Source organism: Sparus aurata, chromosome 17, assembly GCF_900880675.1.
Source record: "Sparus aurata chromosome 17, fSpaAur1.1, whole genome shotgun sequence".
NCBI classification, from domain to species: domain Eukaryota; kingdom Metazoa; phylum Chordata; class Actinopteri; order Spariformes; family Sparidae; genus Sparus; species Sparus aurata.
Genome location: NC_044203.1, coordinates 35,806,571 through 35,828,183, shown reverse-complemented (window position 1 = coordinate 35,828,183; position 21,613 = coordinate 35,806,571). Strand labels below are relative to the sequence as shown.

General features: G+C 45.5%; 1 protein-coding gene across 10 annotated transcripts in view; it reads left to right on the top strand.

Moving 5' to 3' along the window:
- Window positions 1–1,641: 1,641 nt before the first annotated feature.
- Window positions 1,642–21,613, top strand: part of mef2d (myocyte enhancer factor 2d) — a 112,965-nt gene continuing 92,993 nt past the window's right edge. For 4 of the 10 annotated variants that reach the window (XM_030395230.1, XM_030395229.1, XM_030395227.1 and 1 more), the window contains exon 1: window positions 1,642–1,858. The gene's annotated coding sequence lies outside the window, so the exon portion shown is untranslated. The remainder of the gene's footprint in view (window positions 1,859–21,613) is intronic. The other 6 variants (XM_030395233.1, XM_030395232.1, XM_030395231.1 and 3 more) reach the window with 2 other exon arrangements.

Below are 21,613 nucleotides of genomic sequence, written 5' to 3'. Positions count from 1 at the left end.
ACGATACGTCTGCTCTGAGTGTGACGCAGGACTTTGACTTGTAGCCACCTCAGCTCACAGAACCAAGTCCTGCCAACAGAACCACGGTCCAGTCCGGACTGAAAACACAAAACTCTTCACCAGATATCTGAGCAGCTGAGTCATAAAGTATTTAAAGTTTTATTTCTGTGTTTTATATTTCTTGGTTTCTGCTCTTTGCACCTGTTTGTGTATTTTGTGAAGAACTTTGTAACTTTGCTTTTGAAAGGTGCTTTAAAAAATAAACTTTATCATCATTATTATTCATGTTTGAGCTATTTGTTTGTTGTTTATTTGTCGGATTATAGTTTTGTTTGTTTCTTTACTCTGAATACTTCATTGTTATGTATGTTTAATCTTGTCTAGTAAGTATTTTGCTTTGTTTTTAGTTTATTTAGGAATTTGGGTAACACCTAGGATAATACAGGTAGAAGGGTTGCCGGACCATGATGCACCTGGGTGACCCTATGTTGTCTTTTGTAACACATTTTGGCTCTTTGATCTTGAAGTTTGATTTAGTTATTAATATTATAACTGTTTTGTATCTTGACATAAATGTAAGGAAATGTCCTTGAAAAACATAAATACACTACAATTTTCTGAAAATTATAAATATATTTAGAATAAAGTTGCCTATTGTGCTTTAATTATAAATTGTCTTACTTTTTCTGTAATATTTGGCTTTAAATCGTTCTTTCCTGATGTTTACCTCCATTAAGTTTTAACATGTTATTTATTTATACACGTTTAAACACAAGAACATTTAATTTACGTTCTTATTTTCTTAAATTAAATAAATAATGAACTAAACTTCAGCTGTGCCAAAATAAAACCCGCCTCACGCACGAGCCGTATTACTTTAAATCTCACGAGCCGAGCCGTTTGATGCACGCTGACGTAACGTGACGTCGCCTCACGCACGTACAGTAAAAGCTGTAAACTGTGACAGGAAGCTGTTCACCCGGAATCTGACCGTCGTGTCTCTTTACGTCCACTCCTTTTAAATAAACGTGCGCACGTGTGAAGGTAAACATCTGCACAGGTGTCGCTGGCCGTGCCTTCACGCGCACACACGCACACACTTCACTGTACGTCACTCTTCCGCTCACTGTAAACATCGTGTTCCTCCGCCGGTGGTCACAGGAAGTAGTGCGGCGGAGATTCGCGCTGGTTAAAGTGCATCAGAGGCTTTCAGGAGCTTTAAATGTGTTCAACACGCTTCTAACAACACGTGGTGTTTAAAATAAAGACAATATTATGTTTTATTTGATGTAGAGACGCTTGTATCTGCTCCGCTGCGCTGATGTACAACTTATATCTCCGTCAGCGGGTCTATATGATGTCATTTTTAATTTTCACACGTAAATATGAAGTTTTTAAAACACTTCAAACGCTTGTAGTTGTGTGTGAGCGCACGTGCTGACTGTTAACTCTCATTTAATATTAATAAAATCAGTTGAAGCGGCGCGAGTGCGCGGACAGCCCGACGGGCGGAGGGATATAAACTCTTAACACATGATGTCGCCAGCAGCCCTTCCTACTCCGCCGCTCGCCTCCCAGGGCCGCTGTGATTGGCGGAGGCGGCGCGCACGGCTCGCTCCCATTGGCCCGCGCCGCCCGTCAATCATAAAGCAGTGCCCACAGGATAAGATAGGCACCATTTGCCATAACTAAATAGTTACCTTGTACATCAAGTAAAGGGAGAATTGTTTTTAATTGGCAGCCCACCGCGGCCGGCGGACTCTTACCTGCTCCTCCACGCGCTCACACCTGCTGAATGCAACACCGTGTGACGTCTGCCGCTCCCGTGTCATCCAGCAGATGTGGATACAGAGCTCGGGTAAGTCTTAAAGCAGCTTGTATATTCGCCTCATTTGTGTTATTGCCTCTTCCTGTGTCAGTTGTGTGTGTGTGTCGGTGTTGTGGTAACTGTGCGGCGCTGCTGCTGCCCGACCCGCAGCACCGCAGCCTCCATCCGTGGTGGGCTTTTTTTTTTTTCTTCTTCTTCTTCCCGTGTGTGTCAAGGACACGCAGCGCTGCTTCGTGTAGTTTCTGTTGCTAAGTTAACATCAGTGTCACACTTCCAGCTGCTTCCATCCTGTCTTGTGTACTTGCGTGCACGTTTCCCCGCCTGTCCCGCACCTCCCGCAGCCCGGCTGATGAGGGTTTCGTGCGTTTTTTGCGTGTGCGCAACAGTCAAACCGCTCCACGAAGGGAAGCTGTCAGGGGCGATTTACGACAAGTGTCAGGCTGCGTGTGTGTGTTTGTGTTGTTGGATGCGATTTCTCTTCATTTCTGCGGATAGTGGATTTAATCTCAACTTTTTTTTTATGTTTTATTTATCGCGCCATCAATTTGGTTCACGCGTCAGATGGCAGCGCGAAGTGGGCAGATAAAGAGAGAAAGCGGCGCTGAGCCTCAGGATCTCTGTAGTTCTTTATAGAAAAAGAGAGAAACACACACACATATATATTTATATATATATATCCTTAAAGCTGTTGTGACTGTCGGATCATTTTATGTCTCTTTCATGAGCCCATTTCCGACAATTGTGCTCTCATCGCTGTGCGTAATTGCTTTTCTCCCGGGAGAGAGCGAGTGCCATCAAACTTCTAATTTCCTCCTCCAACCCGGAAACCATTTTGCTCGTGGAAGCAGCTCTGTGTTAATGATGGCATCAATAAACCCCGAATAAAAACTCCTGTCAAGTTTAGCTGTGCAGGTTCGTGTTTGGCTCCTGGTTTGGCTGCAGCTCAGGAGAGGCAGGTGACTGGGATTAGAGGGCAACGAGACAATGAGAATGTGTCTCTGGAGGGAAGTGTCTGCTGTCAGGAGGCAGGAGGAACTGTTATCTATTACATCATTATCTAGTGCAGCAGAGGGGATGTGCTGCAACACGGACGGATGAGTGTTTCAGCTGCGCCTGCAGGTAAAGTCCGGGTTGCCAAAAAGGTGTCAGGGAGGGATCTCGAGGGAGACAGTCCAGATAAGGGAGCTGAGTCCCGGCAGAGGAGGAGGAGAGCGGATTAGCCGTTTCTACGCGAGTCGCTGGCAGGAGGACGCCTCAGATGCTCAGCGTTGCCAATGTTTGACCAAATAAGACACGAGTAAACTGCTATGATAAGACTGTATTGATTCCTCAGAGAGGAAATCAACTTGTTAGAGTCCAATCTGCCCAGACACAACAAAACTGATAGCAGAGAATCTGCAGCTGCGAACGCCGACTGCCAAACAGCTCCGGTCGAGCACACCGCAAAGACGACAGGCGACGGCAGACGGCGTGAGAGGAAGCGGCTCTCCGTACCACAAGGTGGCGACAGTGTGATGTCATGTTTGGATAAACAAACCGTGGTTACGATAAAGCAGAGTTTGCCTTTCGTTTTCGCACCACTCTCGCTAATATAGTCGAGAATATGTGTGATTAAAAGATGCGAATAGCGCCGTCGAAGAGGCGTCGGCGAAAAATGTTTGAAACTATGGATACTACAGCGGCAGGCTCGATGAGCTTCCCTTTTATTTATCTGCTCCCAGAGTGATTTCTCTCCCTGACGTTGGCAGGAAAAGGTTGCACGTTCGAGTCCCTGAAATAAAACCCAAATACCAAACGTGTCCTGCAGAACTGCTCCTCAATCTCTCAGTTCAGACAGTATCACATAAGATCGCTACAAAAACCCAAACCGTCAATATTAATCAAAAAAACTGAGGCATCACGATTCAAGGTTTTTTTCAGGTTTTGGAAATAACAAACCGAACGGTCTGAAGTGGAATCAGAGTCAGAACTGCGTCCAAAGACGTCGTGCCGACATCAGATCTTCTTCGTCTTCTCATCTCGCTGCTTTTCCCTTTTTCAGCCTAAAGCTCCGAAATCTTCTCACCTGTTTTTGAAAGTTCGCCGCCGTTTGAAGCAAACCGGTGTTAGTTCAACAAAAATCCAGCGACTTGTGAGTTTTGTCAAATTTCACCATGGAGACGGTTTCATGTCGGCACCTTCTCTTATTGTCTGAGGTGTGAGCGAGCGAGCGAGCGAGCGAGTGAGTGAGCGTGGGTTTTTTGGGCTGACAAACAAAAATAAACGGCTCTGTTGTTTTTCTGATGTTGTCAAGATGTCAAAGCTAATAGGAGCACACACACACACACACACACACACTCACACGACACAAACAACACACACACCACACACCACACACACACCACACACACAGCACACACTCACACACACCAGCCACCACTCACACACACCTTATCTCTTCCTTCCTCCTTCCCCTCCCGCTGTGAGATGTGAACCAATGCCGACTTCTCTCTCCTCTGACATTAGTGAAGGCTCCTCATCATCCTCTCCTCTCCTCTACCTCTCTCCTCTTCCCTTCTCCTCTCTCCGCCTCCTGCCTCTCATCCTCTCCTCCTCTCTCACTCTCCCTCTCCCTCTCCTCTCTTCCTCTCCTCCTCCTCTCCTCCTCCTCTCTCCTCTCTCCTCTCCTCTCTCCTCCTCTCTCTCCTCCCTCTCTCTCGCCTCTCCTCTCTCCTCCGCGTCCTCTCTCCTCTCCTCTCGCCTCTCTCCTCTCTCCCTCCTCTCTCCTCTCTCTCTCCCTCTCCCTCTCTCCTCTCTTCTCCTCTCCCTCATCTCCTCCTCCTCCTCCTCCTCCTCCTCTCCTCTCCTCTCCTCTCTCCTCCTCTCCTCTCCTCTCCTCTCTCCTCTCCTCTCCTCTCCTCTCTCCTCTCTCCTCTCCTCTCTCCTCTCCTCTCCTCTCCTCTCTCCTCTCCTCTCTCCTCTCTCCTCTCTCCTCTCTCCTCTCCTCTCTCCTCTCTCTCCTCTCCTTACATCACCTTCACATCAGCGGCGTCTCACCTTTCTCCCGAGTCTCTTGAGGGCTTCTTCCCCCTTTTTTTTCACTTGTGTACTCACGCAGGAACACAATCCGCAAATTGAAGCAAATATTGTAGCTGGACTTGTTCGGTGAAAAGGGGCTTAAGTCTGCTGATAACTTATGGGCTCAGCTCCAGTAATGGGCTTTTGTGTCCCTGAGAAGCGTGACTGCAGGCGAAGCTGTACGCCGGCTCTCATCGACGGAGCTAAAGCTTCCACTGCCAGGACACACACACAAAAAAACTTAAGGAGACAGTTTTTATAGTGAAAGTAATCTTGGAATTAATTCCCCTGAACATCCATCCAAATTCTCCCTGAGTTATTTATTTTATTTGTTTGCGAGGGACTGAAGCTGAAGCCATGTGCTCCATCGTGTGCTCTGCTGGCTGCAGTCAAAACACAGCGGGAGGAAAGAAACGAGCCCAGCCCCTCCTCTGCCTCCCTGTTTCTGTTCATTTGAGGAAGTACAATCATCCTCTCCTGCCGCAGCTTCCTGCCGGATTGCAAACACAGGCGGGCGGTCGTCCGTCCGTCGCGCTCTCCAGACATTACAGAGTCTGTCAGAGGACGGAGGAGACGGCGTGGAGAAGTTCAGTGTGAGGGCTTTTAGCACCAGTGTCCAATCACACCACAGTTTAGTTTATATCATGGATTAATCTGTTAATTATCATACTTAATCAATCTGACATCTTTTTCTGTAAAACATCAGAACATTGTGGAATAAATCTGCAGTTTTATGACGTCCTCAAACATCTTACATGTCTGTGGATGCAATTTCACCTTGTTTACACCATTATTATATCCATGTGTGTGTATTAATAGTATGTAAAGCTAAAGCAGTCTGCTGGGGACAAACTCCAACTGTTACAGCTGTCATGTAGTCAGTTTTGATTCTCTCCATGTTGAGTAATGTGCAAAAAATCCTGTTTATATTTAATTTCCTGTTATATGACAGAAGAAACTCCCCAGACTTCCAGTTTCCCCTTTTTTTATTAGTAAAAGGAACAAAGTTTTAAGCTTAATTTCTTAAGAAATATGTTGTTCTGTCTCTTTTTATATCAGAAAAAAAAGAAAAATACAAAGAAATATTCACTTTGAGGTCCATTAGAAGCTCTTCTTGCGTAACACGACTGTACTTTGTTGTCCAATTGTCATTAAAATAGTAAAACTGTTTGTTTTCAGAGCACTTTGAGGATTTTTCTGTCATTTTTGTGACTTTATTTTGAGGCCAACCTGCAGAAGATTTGTGTTAAAGTGAAATAAAACTTCATCTGCGACAGAAAATTATCTAAAATTTGACTTATTGCCAAACTAAATCTTAAGTGTCCTACGAGGAGCTACTGGACGCTACTAGCGGTTAGCGTAGCCTCTTCGCTTCAGGTTTGATTTGCTGATTGGCTCCGCTGGTGGTCGCGCTCTCCTGCTGTTGATCTGATTGGTTGAAGTAAGCCTGTGATAGGCAGATGGTTCGTCCAATCACGGGCCAAGTATTTTGCCTTTTTTTCTTTTCAAAAACATTTTTCCTCACCGTTGCCAGATCGTTCTGTGTGACGAACCATCTGGCACCCTCAGGTTAAATATAAATATTATTGAAAATCAATGAAATGTTTGTTTATTTCTTATCCTCTGGTTCCAGTTTGTCAAATGTTTTGTTGCCTCTTCTTGTTTGATATCGTTGTAAATTAAATATCTTTGGTTTATTTTGGGGAGGTCGGCCTGGAGTCAGACAACATTCAGTCAACATTTATCTTGTTTTCTGACATTTCCAGATTAAATGATAGAAACAGAGCTGAACGCCGGCCCTCTAAATGCTGCTGTTGGCTTTTGTGAGGGCCGAGGAGAGGAAATCAGGTTCAAACCGATTCATTTAAATTAAAAACTAAAGAGCAAGTGAGCGGCGACACATTAATCCCCTGACAGATTTTCCGGAGCTCTCCATTAGTCAAGAAGACCCTCCAGACTCTCACGTTGGAACCGGAGGGGCTTCGACGTGCGCTGTAATTTTAACCGAGGTCTAATTTTCACTAATCAATTTGTTTGTTGGCCAGGCTGAGTATTGACGGACTGTAATCACTGCTGAGGCCAGCCGGAGCAGAAAATGACATCATGGCGCTGTGGAGGTTTTTTTTAAAAGTTTGTGTTGTTCTGAAACCGTGAAACTGGACGCAGACGAAGGAGAGCGTCGGGTTTTCGAGGCGAGCTGAGCGACCGTAACCTCCCGCCACCTCATTGATTCGGCTGTTTACCTCTTCGCCCCGGACTCGTACAGTAGAGCAGCTTTCGGTGGACATGTGTTTTGTCCAGGGAAAAAAAAAAAAAACCCTCCTTGTAAGCCGGGGTTAGACGAGCACGCCCCCGCCACTGCTGTCGAACTGAAAGCCCTCACCCCGCGAGCCGCGCTCCTTTTCAGAAGACGGACGAAGCGCTTCAGCAGAAAGGAGCAATTACTACCTGCTCCGCTCGTGTTGCTTTCATGGCCCTCTTTTGTGTGCTGATTCCAGGGCAGATTTTGTCCGCGGCTGTTCCCACGCTGAGCGAGGAGAACAGGAAGAACTCAGCGGCGCAGCAGGCCTCTGCCTTCTGCTATTATGGCTGTGATTCAATCATGGCAGGGCAGCGTTTTACCCCGGCACACCGAGAGAGGGAAAGAACCGCCGTCCTCCTCTCTCGCTCTCCGTTAATGGAACTTAAAGCCAAAGGTGTTTTTTTTTGCACAAAGAGGAGACCATCAGCCACTTAATGTGGGAAGTAACAGCAGCTAGCCTCACCTCACAATCCACTCTCCCCCCTGCTGCACTTTCAAAATGGCCTCCCCTTCTTCTGTGCTCGCAGCCAGAGAATCACACGGCGGGCGGAGGAACCAGACCGGGCGAGATGCGCCTCTCCCGGCGCTGCTCATCACGCCCACTGTTTGTTTGCTTTGGCCTGAACCGGAGCGGCGAAGTCGAGTGTAGTTACAGTGTTTTTTATTTATTTTTTTTGGGATTTGGTTCATTTTCAGTTTCACGTTTCCCAGATTAGCAGCAAAGCAAAAGCAAAAGTTATTGTGACTCACAAATTCGCACTTTGCTCACGTTCGAGCAGCGTTAACGGCGGCGTGGGAGGATTTTTTTAAATGCCGCCTCGCCCGTGAATGAAGTCGTCTCTCTTTGAGTAAACTCTCCATGATTAGACTGAAAGGTGAAGGTGAGAATGACGTCGTCGGACCAACTCGTCGGACGATCAATGCTAACATTTATTTATTTGTAGATTAGCAGATAAATCGATGACGGTCTGTTGTATGTTGGCGGCTGTTTGCTTCCCTGTTGAGAGGATGCTGATGATGTCATCGTTACACTAGTTTCTTTCAGTTATTCTCTGATCAATCGACAGGAAATGAATCGACCATTTAACCTAATTAACCATCAGTCGTCATGGACTCTGATGGAGCAGGAGAGTCGACTGAAAGCAGCATGTTTTAACAGAAGCCGGCAGCTGATCCTGGATCAGGCAGCCGGACGTTTATATTCTGACATTTCAGAGAATAAACAGCGAGTGAAGGATTGTTTCAGCTGCGTCAGCCTCCCCCAGTTGTTCCTCGTTACTGGAAGGAGAGAACTCGCAGAGCTGAAGTGATTTTGATTCCTGTGCATGTGGCTGAGCGTGAACCAGCTCTCATCATCACAGCAGCTGCCAACGCTTGAGGAGTAAAAACTGAATCCAGCATCCGATCCTGTCCGGTCTGCGGTCAGTTTCAGCTCTCAGAATCACCTCAGTTTGGTTTATGTGTCGTCACTCTCACCTTCATGAAAACATCGAACCAAAAGCATCGAATAAACCTCTCGAACTCGCACGTTAGACGCCGCTGAAATGTTTCCTCGACACCCAAAACAGTAAAAAAACACGAGCGGACATTCTCATTGATCACGTCTGTGATTTGACATTTCCTGATATTGATTCAAATTTTTATTTAAGTGCTTGTTTTTCTTAAAATGTTAAAAATTGGTTCTGAAAACAAAAACTTCAGTTGTGATATTTGGACATCTTTAAGACCCGAAACAGTCAGCTGATGAATCGATACGTGGATCATCAGTAAATGTAGCTCAGGTGCAAAGACGGAGCTGTGAAGGGTAATCAATACATTCCCTCATCGGCTGTTTTGATAATCGATTTATCAAAAAGAAAATCGATTCTTCACTGTGAATATTTTCTTTGTAAACTGAGTATCTGCAGCTTTCGGACAAAACAAGACATTTTTATCAACCGAACAGCTAATCAATCAATCAATCAATCGATCAATCAGCTGACCGTCAGATTAATCAACGTTGTGAATCATCGTTAATCGCGGTCGTGTTCTGCAGAAAGCTTCCCGAGCTTCTCCTGACTGTTTCTCACTATTCGCTGACATTTTGTCGACTTTTTATTGATTAATCGGGACAACAAACTAACGATGGTGGTAATTAGCTGCAGCCCTGTAAAGAGTTCCAGCTGTGCCTGCGTGGTGTAACGTGTCGGACCCCCGGGGGCCCGCGGTGATCAGGATCAGGGTCCGGAGGAGTCGTGGCTGCAGGGCGACGACCCGCCTTACTTACACGGGACTAATCCCCCCCTCGTCCTCCAGCGAGCTCCTAATTGAGCCATCATCAGCTGCTGATCTACGGGTTAAACATCAATTAAGGTAATGAGCATATAGAGAAGAGGAGGAGGAGAGGAGGAGGAGGAGGAGGAGGAAGAGGAGGAGGAGGAGGAGGAGGAGGAGGAGGAGAGGAGGGTCCTCAGTCCGGAGGGCAGGGAGGTGATGCAGACTTGCCCTGTAGAGGAGGAGGAGGAGGAGGAGGAGGAGGAAGAGGAGGAGGAGGAGGAGGGTTGTTGGTTCAGCTGTGTTTGTGTTGGACCGGCTACCGTCTCAGCTCCTCACACACGTTTTCAGCTGATGTCGTCATCGTCGCCGTCAGGTTCAGTTTTCATACCAGAAGATGTTCAAAGTGACGAGATCTGGAATCGTTTCTCCAATTAAACGTCGAGCCGTTCTGTCGGACTTCAGCACTTCATCTTCAGCACATCGCCGTGAAAACTAGTTTTACTTTCATGACTTGGAATTGAATCGTGAAAACTAGGAATCGTGTTGAGAAGCAGCCGAGCTTCTGGTGAAAAGTTCCTCGCGGTCCGTTTGATCAATAAACTGAAGCACATGACGAGCTCCCAGAACCCAGAGTGACATCATCAGATCGTCTTATCGCCGCCTGACCCGCCAAAGGAATCAGATTACAAACAACACATTCTCAGATTTGAGGCTGTATTAATTAGATTTAATCAGAATATCCAGATAGTTATGATGTCATCATGATTTCAACTCATCCTGGTACAAAAACCTGATTAAAATCCCACAAATCTGTCAAAACTTTGTGAATTATTTGACTATAAAACTGTTTTGCTATCGTTATTATTGTAGAGTTTATATTATATGTTATTATATATTATAAGTGTCGTCTCTTCCTGGTTTTAAAGACTCTGTTGCAGTGACATGATGTGATTTTCTGACATATTACTGACAATTATTGATCAGAATTCACATTGTGTTCTGATTTTGTACCAAAAGTCAACGTGTTATTATTGATATCAGGATATTTGGTCAAAAATATGATATTGTCATCCAGTTCTGGCTTATTTATGACGTGCTTAATAAAAAGTTATGTAAAGCCTAAAACATGTTAAATCTTGTGTGTAACCGTGAGCAGCTACAGTTCAGTTTTCTCATGAAATCTTTTCTATATATCCGTACGTAGGTGACTCTTCTCCTCTCTGTGGTTGAACAGCACCAGTTATTGAAACTGAAACTTAATCAGAAGAAAAAACCCAAACCCGCCCTCGCAGTTTGATTGACAGGTCATCTGTGGAAGTGCAGCCGCAGCGGCGAAGAAACGAGACGTCCGCCTCGTAGATTACAGCCTGAAGTGACATCTTTAAACGTATTTATCCTCGCTGAAAGCTTTTGAGGAAATTAACGATTAAGCCTTAAAAGTGTTTTCGTGCAAAACAGATCCCACGTGTGTGTGTGAGGATGTTTAAGAATGTCATCCGTCCCCTGAGAGAGCGGCGCCGTTAGTTTGTTTGAATAAGAGCGAGCCGGGTCGGACGGGGACGCGTCACAGCGCCTCCGGTGTGTTTTTGTTATGATGGCAGACGCTTGATAATATCAAACTTCCTCATTATTTGACTCGATGATTAGAGATTCTCCTTTTTGGGTTTGCGATGCTGCAACACGCTGCAATTTGTCTTCCTGCTCGACTCGATCTGAAGAAATTGTTTTTTTAAAGGAGGTCAATAAAGAGTCAGACGTGTCCGACGTCTGGGAAAAAAACGCTTCCTGCCATGTGAAATTGATCATTCAATATTTAACAAACACAGATGATTCAATCTTTTAAAACGCGTAATTATTTTATAAGCAGAGCTCTTAAGATGACTCATAGATTTGATAGAATCCCAAAATGTGCCGCAGCTTTCATGTCAGCAGTTTAGCGCTCTTCATCGACTCGCTCAGACGTTCAGCCGCCGAGCCCAACTTTGAAGTCGGGAGCGCTCGGCACGACATCGCGTGTCAATTATAGATGTTTCCTCCGAGATGTGACGTGATTGACGTTTTTTAAAAACATTAATGTAGTGATAAACAGAAGGTGATGTGATGTGCGACTCTGCAGCTCTGCGAAACGTGCCGCTCGTCTGCAGATGTGGTGGAAATAAACAGTTTACTTCCTGAATCGGTTCCCGAGGTTTGTTTATTTCCTCGTCTTTGTAAACTTGGACTCCACCGGTACTCGTCTGTTGTAATCAGTGAAATATGATCTGAAACATTAGGAAGTTGTGTTGCTATGAAAACAACCTGATGTGTTTGTGGCGACTGCCGGTCTCAGCTTTCAGCAGGAGAGGTGGATGTTGGCGTTTCCCTCGACCGTCGCCCCGGCCTGAGTTATAATCAACCTTTCTGTGGTTTACCGCCGACTTTCCAGTTCATGGCACAGAGAATTCCTCCGCTCGCTCCTCAGATGATGGATCGTGGGGAAGTAGGGCGGCAGGGTGGCCTGGACGCTACGCAGAGACCTGTCCTGTAATCTGAAAGGTCACGGGATTGTGTGTTGCGAGGTGTTCGGGACCGAAGTGCCCTCGAGCTGGACGCCAAACGACCGTCCCGCTGCTCTGATTTCACTCGGTTTGTAGGAACATGAGTCAGTCGGCGCAGCAGGTTCCGCTCACGCCGCTCGCTGCAGTCGTCCTGTGAAGATCTGTTACATAAAATGTGAAAAACGGAAATGAGATTTTTATATAAAAAGAAAAAAAAAAAACCTCTGTGTGGTAAATCCCTACGCAGTTGTTGATTTTTTTTTTTTCTGTCTTTCTAAAAATACTCAGTTCAGGGCACTAAATATATCCGGTCTGCCTCGGAAGAAATTGCTGGAAATAACCCGCTTTGGAGCCAAAATGGAAATGTGTGCTGACCTCATTTTGACTGCGAGGTAGAAAACAAGCGAGTGAAAACACTGACGGCACGTAATATTTATTTTGATGGGGGATTATGGAATCTGTGGGACTCTGGACATCTCATTACATTTCATCTCCGGGTGTCGTTGCCGTTTTGTGATCTCGCTCTCTCTCTTTCGCTCTTTTTGCAGTCGGTCGCTGAAGCACTTTATCCAGATTAAGTTGTGTTTTCCTTCCTTTTAATATTCTCTTTACAAACCGAGAGAGGTCATCTGATGCAGAGCCGACCCCGAGTGGACTCTGTGTCGGCGGGATCAGAGGACAGTGGTTCTGGATCGAGACACAACCTACAGTGTCCATGTGGGTTAAATGCAACTTAAACCCAACACAATTTGCAGGATTAACCTTAAATAACAGGAGCAGGAGCAGCAGCAGCAGCAGCAGCACCGGGCCCGGCTCGACCTTGACTGGGCCGGGGTGTCAAAATCCACTTAAATTCAATTTGAATCCATTTAGTTCAGCTTCTGGCAACCTTCAGCAACACAGCCTTTTATTTAAAATTCCATTAGGTTCTGAAGTATTCTCAGAGCTTCTCAAAAAGTGGCTGAAAAGATGAAAAGTGACGAAAACCAAATGAACAGAACCGAGTGTGAAAGCAGAAGTAGAGAGGAGATGCTGCTCCAGTTTATGTTGAGTTTATTAATGACGACTTGTATCAAACAGACATTTAATATCAGCAGCGATTTTCATATCCAGTCATTTTGGCTGATTGCAGGATAATCAATAACTAATTTGCTGCTTTTCTTTGTCTTTAATGGCAGTAAATGAAGTTTGTTGGGTTTTAAACTGTTGGTTGGACAAAAGAAGCAATTTAAAGACGTCATGTTGGACTCTGGGGCATTAATTTTGCAAATAATTGGCAGGTTAATCGATGAAAATTGCAGAGAAAATACATTTTTTTAACGTTTTCGGTCATATCAGCAGAAATGTTGATTTAACTGATGACATATTGTTTCGTAGGCGCTCTGGCGTGTCCGTGTTTCTTTAAATCACTTTCATCTTGGTCAGAATTCAAAAGAAAGAGTGACAGCTGCTCGTTTTTTTGCACACAGGTTTGGTTAACTTCCCTTTTTCAGCGAGTACGTTTCGAGCTCTGACGTCGTTGTCGTGTCTTGAAGAGACCGCGAGCTGGAAAACAGTCTTCCACCGAGTGAATCGGACTGCTGGTGACGTGCTTGGTGCAACCTGCAATACTTCAGTGTGTGAATCTTTGTGGATTTACCTCAGGAGACATTTGCGTGCCCTCGTTTGTCTTGAAGTCAAAGGTCAAGGTCGTCTTGACTTAGCTGCAGAACGGTAACCTCGGAGGTCGGAGGGATTTAGTGTCAAGGGCGAGAAAGTAGAGCAGACGGCTGCCGACACGGGACTCCAGCAGGAAGACACACAGTACCAACCCGCCCTGGTTCTGATACCAGTGTCAGTGTCGCGTCACGTCATAACTTCAGACTCATTATTTCATAACACAGCTGGAATAAAAAGGTTAGCGAAGACGCCAGAGGTCCAGTAAGAGCAGCACGACCCCGGGGAGGATTACTGAGAACTCAGAATCACAAATGGACTGCGTTCTGTTCCGCTCGGATTAAAGCTCCTCCGTCCAACGACTGAAGCTGCAGCCTCCGATGTGCACAGCTCTGAGGGTTCACCGGAGGTCGAGCCGGCACCGTTGCCAGGGAGCTCCGGAGAACAGCGCATCACGAAAGATCAGAAAAGGAAAAAAGAAAAGCAGAAGAAACAGAAAGAAGCCGGGACGAGGATCAAGGAAGCGCTCGCACACCTACGAGACCGGAGGACGCTGCGAGAGAGAGAGAGAGAGAGAGATTTTCTACATCTGTTTTAGGAAAAAAGCCTTTCTGCCTCGGATGCATCATTCAGTATTCAGAAAACACGGATCGTTTCTGCCTCCAGAAGCAGAAATGTTTCATAATCAGAGGTCTTTTTCTTTCTGCTGACTCAAAAAACTCCGATAGTAAGTCGTACTGTAAGTTGCTTTTGCCAGACATCTTTTTTTTGTTACAGCTGGTGCCAAAATTTCCGGCAGAAAATCTAAAATTCTAAATCGCTGCTTCAATTCGGCTTCTTTTAGGAATCCCATTTTATTTATTACAGGTTGTGACCTCACGACACTGCCGGTGGAACTGAAAGAGACGAGCGTGAGTAATCAAAAATATCACTTCAGTGTTTCCGAGGCGTCTCCCTACATACCACCGACTCTCTCTCTCTCTCTCTCTCTGGCTTCCTCTCCCGTCTTGTTTCCTCTTTGCTGACGTTGGCTCAGCCTCGCCTGCCTCGCTGCCAAACTTATGACGATTGTTTCAGATGAATGACGTGAGATTAAACGCGGGCGCCGCGGTGCTTTTGTTGTGCATTCAGATAGAAGTTGTCACGCAAGGCTTGCAGCGTGTTACAGGATCTGATCCGCTGCCACAGTTTTTTGGGGGTTTTTTTGGAGCTAAAAAAGCTGCGACTTCACTCTTTTGCCAGTCACACTGAGGAGGAAACATCAGATTGAGGAGGGGGGGATAAGAAGTGGGAGACTTTGAGCTGCAGTGTGAACGCAGCCTGAGTGCCGTGCCACCATACTGACGGGGTTGCGATGGCGTGAGAGCCGCGGCTGCTGGCCAGCGCTCCGGCACAGCTGAAATAGCAAGCAGCAGAGCCAGGAGCTGAAACTCAACACTCAGGCTTCTCACACTCCCCCCTCTCTCTCCCCCTCTCTAAACCTCTCTCTCTCCCTCTCTGGCTTGCTTTCTCACCTCTCCTCTTCACCCGGCCTCTCTTATATCTGAGATCCTGGCGTGCTCTTGCTCTTCATCATCCTCATGTAGCCTCCATCCATCCATCCATCCAACCATCCCCCCTCCCCAGATCCCGCCTCTCATTGAGTTCCTCCCACACCTCCCTCTCCTCCACTTCCAGCGGAGCGCGGCAGAGAGGTTATGGCCTCATTTGAATATCTGAATGTATATCAACCTCCTCCTCGCTGGGGCGTGGAGTCGTTTTACGGTCGCGCAGCTGTGGTGGTGTTATGGGACCATCTGCGCCGGGCTCATTGAGTTAGCCACGAGCTAAAGTGGAAAAGAGAGCATGGAGGGAGGGAGGGAGGGAGGGAGGGAGGGAAGCTGCTTAGTCCTCCTCGTTCTTCTTCTGTTGTAGAGGAGCCATTACAGAGTTGGGAAGAAGAAGAAGAAGAAGAAGAAGAAGAGGAAGAGGAAGAGGGGGGAGGAGCTTCTGTAGTCACACACTTCCTTATGTTTGTGTATGTGCATGTGCTGTTGCCATGACTCCAGGCGTGTGCGTGTGAGTTCATGCATGAACACACACACACACAGTGCGTGTCCGTGTGCATTTGTGTCAAAATGTTTCATCTTTGTTATTAAAAAAAAAGGCGTTTTCATAAAGATTTTAAAGATGCAAATGTTCAGAATGAAGACAAATTAAACAGATATTTATTTTATTGGCGTCTTTTTAAAATCAGCAGCTGAACCGATCGGATCCGTTCGTCAATACTTTTGACATCAGAGTGAAAGTCTCAGCACGAAGCAGCTCGACAGGAACTTTACAAACTACAGACGAGCAACATCATGATTTAAAGGAAACTTTCACCACACAGTTCCTTACTGGTGTTCGTCTCACCTACAGTAGTAATCATCATATTGATTTGCTGATGTGTTAGCTGCTGATGCAACATCGTCTGGTGCCGGGTCGGTTCTGTGTGGACTGGTCTCTTCCTGCTGAGATGTTGTAGCCTCAGTGCCGGTTCTGTTTTACAGTGAAAAACCAGAACTTCAGACACATTCTGTCGTGATCAGACAAAGTTTGTTTTATATCGTAATGCAAATGATTTGCATCCAGGACTTTTAGAAATCGAGTTACTCGGTACTCGATTTTCAGCCCGAGCTGGTTAGCTTAGCATAAAGAGTCCAAACCCAAATGCTGATATTCAAACACAGCACATGACCACAGTTCCTGCTGAGGGTAAACGTTTTAAGACTAATAGTCATTTTTCAGATGGAATAAGTCAAAACATTTTCTGTTTCCAGCTTCTTAAATGTGAGAATCTGCTGCTTTATCTTTAACGAGACGGTAAATGAAGAGTTTTGGGGGTTAAACAAACAGTTTGTTTCAAGAAGTGACATCTTCAATCTTGAAAATAATCTTCAGATGAATCATTAATGAACATAATTGAGTTGATTGCAGCACTGACCCTTACTGGCTTTATCTGAAGCATTCAGTGATGTAAATAAAGACCTGCAGAAAGACTTTCACCATCCATCGTCTGCCATCTTTGTTTAGAGATTCAGATCTTGACCTGGTTTACGATGTGAGGACGTGACAGTTTACACAGACAGTGCAGATTGTGTTGAAGTGTCTGCAGGCCTCGTGTTGTCGGTGTAATCACACTTGAACGCACAGGAAGAGTTTCTGTTGTTGTGTTTGTCTTGTTTCGGTCCGAAGTACCTTTTCACTTCACCACAGAAACAGTGTTTTTCTTTCTTTTGGAGTCATTAAGAAGGTCTTAGAAGTCGTTAAATCTGCGCTCAGAAAGAGTGCAGATGCCCTGATGGCTCTTAAAAAAAAAGCGGCGCTGAAATCCATTTTCTTTGCTCTGATGTGCCAAAAAAAAAAAAGCCCTCAGCTCACGGCGTCAGCGAGGAGTGTGTGTTTTTTTTTTTTCGCGGGCAAAAGCACAGCGGCGCTTTCAGTCGATAGCGAGTGTACTTGTTTTCTGGCGCGGCCGTGTCAGCGCAGGGATTAGATAACGCTTTATTTGATGGTGTTCAATGGCTGACTCGTCCTCACCTCTCGCCCAGGCCTCTCCTGCTCTCCAGCCCACACACGCTCCCATGTAAAAAACCAAACGCACACAGACATCCACCCACTGACTCACATACTCACACACACACACACACACACACACACTCCCGTTCTCGCTCTGCGTCCGTCCTCGGGAGGATTCTGACAGTTGTTTATGTTATTGAACTGGTTATCACATTACAGCTGGAACATCAGCAGGCTCGGAGAGGAAGAGTCCTCCCGCTTTCTCAAGAAAGGCCGAGAGAGAGAGTGAGAGAAGAAGAAGGGGGGAGAAAGAAAAAACAAGAGCGGAGGGGAAGGATAGATAAGAATGTTTGAAATGTTTCTGCCTCGCGCTCGTCAGCATCGTCGGGCTGAAAAACCACACAGAGCCTCGTGTTGGACAGTTTGGTTTCTTCTAAACACAGCCGATGTTTTTCTGGTAGGAGACCGTAAAGATTCCCGGGTCTCTCTCTCTTCTTGCTAATCTTTGAGGTGTGATCGGGCTCGTTGTCCTGCTGCAGTATGAAGTCGAGTCACATGATGGTTTGAGGAAAGGTTTCTACAGGCGTATTAAAGCATCAGGCTCAGTTTATCAGAGATAGAAAAGCAACGTCATCACAGATGGAGGACAACAACAGTCCTGTCAGGGGAAGGCTGTCCTGCTTTGTCTCACAGGATGAGCAGCAGTGAGGACGAACACTTGATGTGGGCAAAGAAAAAACAGAATTTCACGGTGGATGATTTACAAAAAAAACCTCCCATTTCCTGATGATACCACGCTGTGTTTTGTTGCCGCCTCTGCAGTTGGAAAGCTGCACAGAATCTCTCGGTTTTCGGTTTTCGGTTTCGTTAGATTTCTGTTTTGAAAGGTGCAAAAATAAAACCAGCGTTGTGCTGCGTCCACCTGCAGTGACGGGTGAAGTTTTAATTTGAAGGACTGGTTGGACAGTAGAGCTTTTAAAGGGCAACTTCCCTAAATTTAACACTTTAAATTGGAAGTCACTCTGCATATGTGGAAATAAACTTTGCATTGTGGGTAATGTAGGCTCCACAAATACGTGGAATAAAAACAGGTGATATTTCTGAGTGAGATGCTCGACTGCTTTTCAAAACCTGGAGCCTACATTACCCACAATGCCACTGAGTGACATCAGTGGAGGGCAGTTTATCAGATCGCATCCAGCTTCCCACAAGAGCTAATTAAACACACTTTGTAGTGTAAAAACTGGTGGTTTTACCCTTTAAAATTACACACAGTACCATGTAGATTAGCATTTTAGCATCATTAGCTGTTTGTTTGCGTTGAACCTTTAACGTTTGCACCATCAGTCTCGCTTTAGGTCGAGTCAGACGGAGAATATGAATCTGGAAGTGGAGCTGCGTTCCACCTGAGCTCAGTACTTTTATATAAACCCGTCTCTGCGTGTTCTGCCTGTTGAGCTGCGCTACAAAATGTAAATGACTGTTGATAAATCATTTCCTCCGTCGCAGCAGGCGAGAGGAACCCCGTGAACGATGAAGGGAGAGAAGAAAGAACAGATTTGGTGGTTAAAAAGTCTCTCGCACTAGAAGTTACGGAAACTTCTTTTCCTCGCTGTGTTTTGCACACCCAGCAAGAATACATAATCCCAAGATGTGTTTTCTCTCCTTCTTCTTCTTCTTCTTCTTCTTCTTCTTCTTCTTTCACCCCATGGTTTTTGTCATCCAATCCAAAGAAGTGCTGCGCTTTCAAATCCCCTTCTCTTCTTCCCGGCTTTGCTCCTCTTTTTTTTGTTTTCTTTTCTACAAACCGATGCTCGTCGTCCTAAATATCCCGCCCGCGCTCCACCGCAATTCACGTCGCAGGGAGAACTTTGTGGAGGCTTGTTCGTGTGTCTTCAAATTCCTGGATAAGACTTCTGTGACGGAGCCTTTTTTTTTGTCAAAAGAAGGCGTCTGTCTCGCTGAATCTGAAAAAGTTTTGCTCAACAATCGAGGAAACGCTCGCACTCGTGATGAAACGACTCAGAGGGCGATCGCTTTCCTGACTTCGAGCGTGACCTCGGGATTATAAGAGCCACATCGTTACGGTCACTGTGATTGTACACGGTGCTGATTGAAGTATAAACGTGGGTTAAAATGATTATGGATTAACATGACAGCGTGGCTTTTTTCTCTCTCCTCGCTGTAACGCCGGCACCGGGCTCCAGCGAAGCAAAGCAAAGGAGCTTAGTGCTCTCAGCCCGGAGTTCTGCTCCGCGGCAGCATCTGTTGTTCTAGTCGGACACGGCGAACACACTCCTCGAGCCGCTCCGACACATGCTGGAGGGTCATAAAGCCCCTGTTTTAATGCAGAGAGTGTGTGTGTGTGTGTGTGTGTGAGAGTGTGTGTGTGTGTGTGTGTGTGAGAGTGTGTGTGTGTGAGAGTGTGTGTGTGTGAGAGTGAGTAGGTGGGTGATACAGTATGAAGGAAAGCTTTTCACAGAGGACAATTCCTCTGGAGTCACAACAGGTGTGTGTGTGTGTGTGTTCGTGTGCGTGTGTGTGTGTGTGTGTGTGTGTGTGTGTGTGTGGATAGCTGAAGGGGAATTATGAGCCGGGCACTAAAAAGGAGGAGGAGGGGTGGAGGGCTTATGAAGGGTCCCCTCTGCCCCACCTGTAGCCTGTCAGCTGTTGTAAGCCTGTTAAAACGTCAGCTGTTTCTGAGGAGAAGTGTGTGTGTGTGTGTGTGTGTGTGTGTGTGTGTGTGTCAATGTCAGGGAGCTCGTGGAGGTTGACGGGGGAGGGGGCCGGCTCCGTGTGGCCCTCAACGCCCCATTGCACATCAAACGCCTCGTCGCCTTCGGGGGATTTGTTTGTGAAAAACACAGCGCCTCGTGCCTGCGTCAGCCGAGCGCCATGACGGTCCGGTTTCCCTCCTGCGTCTGCGTCTAACTGCTACGTTTGGTTAAAGTTAGACCCTCCAGATTAAAAACAGAACAAGACAAATGTCAAAATTTGACTTTAATCCCCCCCAGAAATAAGTTTGGCATCTCCAGCTCCGGCTACGAAACCTGAAACACGTCTAAACTTCTCAAATTCATCTGTGTTTTAATGTTGAAAGACAAAAACAGCTGCAGGAAGGCTCCGCCAAAATAAAATGAAAAAACAAAATTAGGACATATCTGATCAAAGACTGAGAAAAACAAGATCAAGTACTGAAATACTTTGTGATCTAGGAACAAATTAACAACATCTGGACGTCTTGGAAAAGACTTTTTTTTGCAAAATTGGGCGAGTAGATCAGTTAACTTGTTGACAAAAGAATCAAATGTGGAACTGATCTGTGATCCAGTCGGAGACTTTTAGGACTCTTTGATGCGGTTTTCGTGTTTTCAGCTGTTTGGTTCTGACCTCGCGGCTCGTTATCAGCTCATTTCCTCTTCTTCTTCTTCTTCTTCTTCTTCTTCTTCTTCGTCTTCTTCTTCTTCTTCTTCTTCTTCTTCTTCGTCTGTCGCGTATTTAACACGACGGCTGCAGCTGAACATTATTTTCATTATCAGTTAATCTGCTGGTTGTTTCCTCGATGATAACTCCGTTTTGTAAAATGCCACATTTCCCAGACGGCAGCTTCACCAGTCTGGTCTTCATATTCAATTGACTTTAATGTCTTTTAATAAAGTGGCTCCCATTTATTTTGGCTGCTGAGCCCTTATTAAAGTCTGTTTATTGCCCCTCCTGGTCCTGCGAGTTACTTCTACTCCTTAGATTGTGTAATTTGAAGTTTTAAAAGATGGAAGACGTGAAAAATATCCTTTTTTTTCAGGTAAAAAAACAATATATTTTGAAATGTTTTTTCAATCTTGTCTCTTATATTATCTTCTGACCCTCAGATGAATTTAGAGGCTCTCACACATTGTTACCATTAATAAAATGTTAATTTCATAATCTGAGCTCACAGTTTATATAAATGTGAAGGTAACTATAGCAACAGAGCCTCTGCCTGGTGACTTAAGAAAGGACTTAAACTCACAGATTTACACCAAAACTATTGACTGATGAAATAACATTTTTATGCAGACGATGTTTAACTTTATATTCCACAGCTGTGATCAGACGTCACGGTTTAACTTTAACTTGACTTTACGAGCACGACATCTGCGTGTTTGTTGCTCTTCTTCTGTGTTTTTATTGGCTTCTCACAAAACATCTTTAAAGGTGCATACCGCCACCTACTGTGTGTACTTTGTTAAGTCAACAAAAGCAGTTAGACTTTGTATTATCAGCTATAATTTCTTTATCTGCCAACAATGATAATGTCAATTTTCCATCATTGGGTCGATATTTTATCTCTCCGATATCTCATTTGTGCTGCACTACATTTGTAGGTGCAGCTAAACGACAATAAAGCTTTGATTGATTGATTGATTGACATGATTGCTGTAAAGGGTTTCTTGCTTT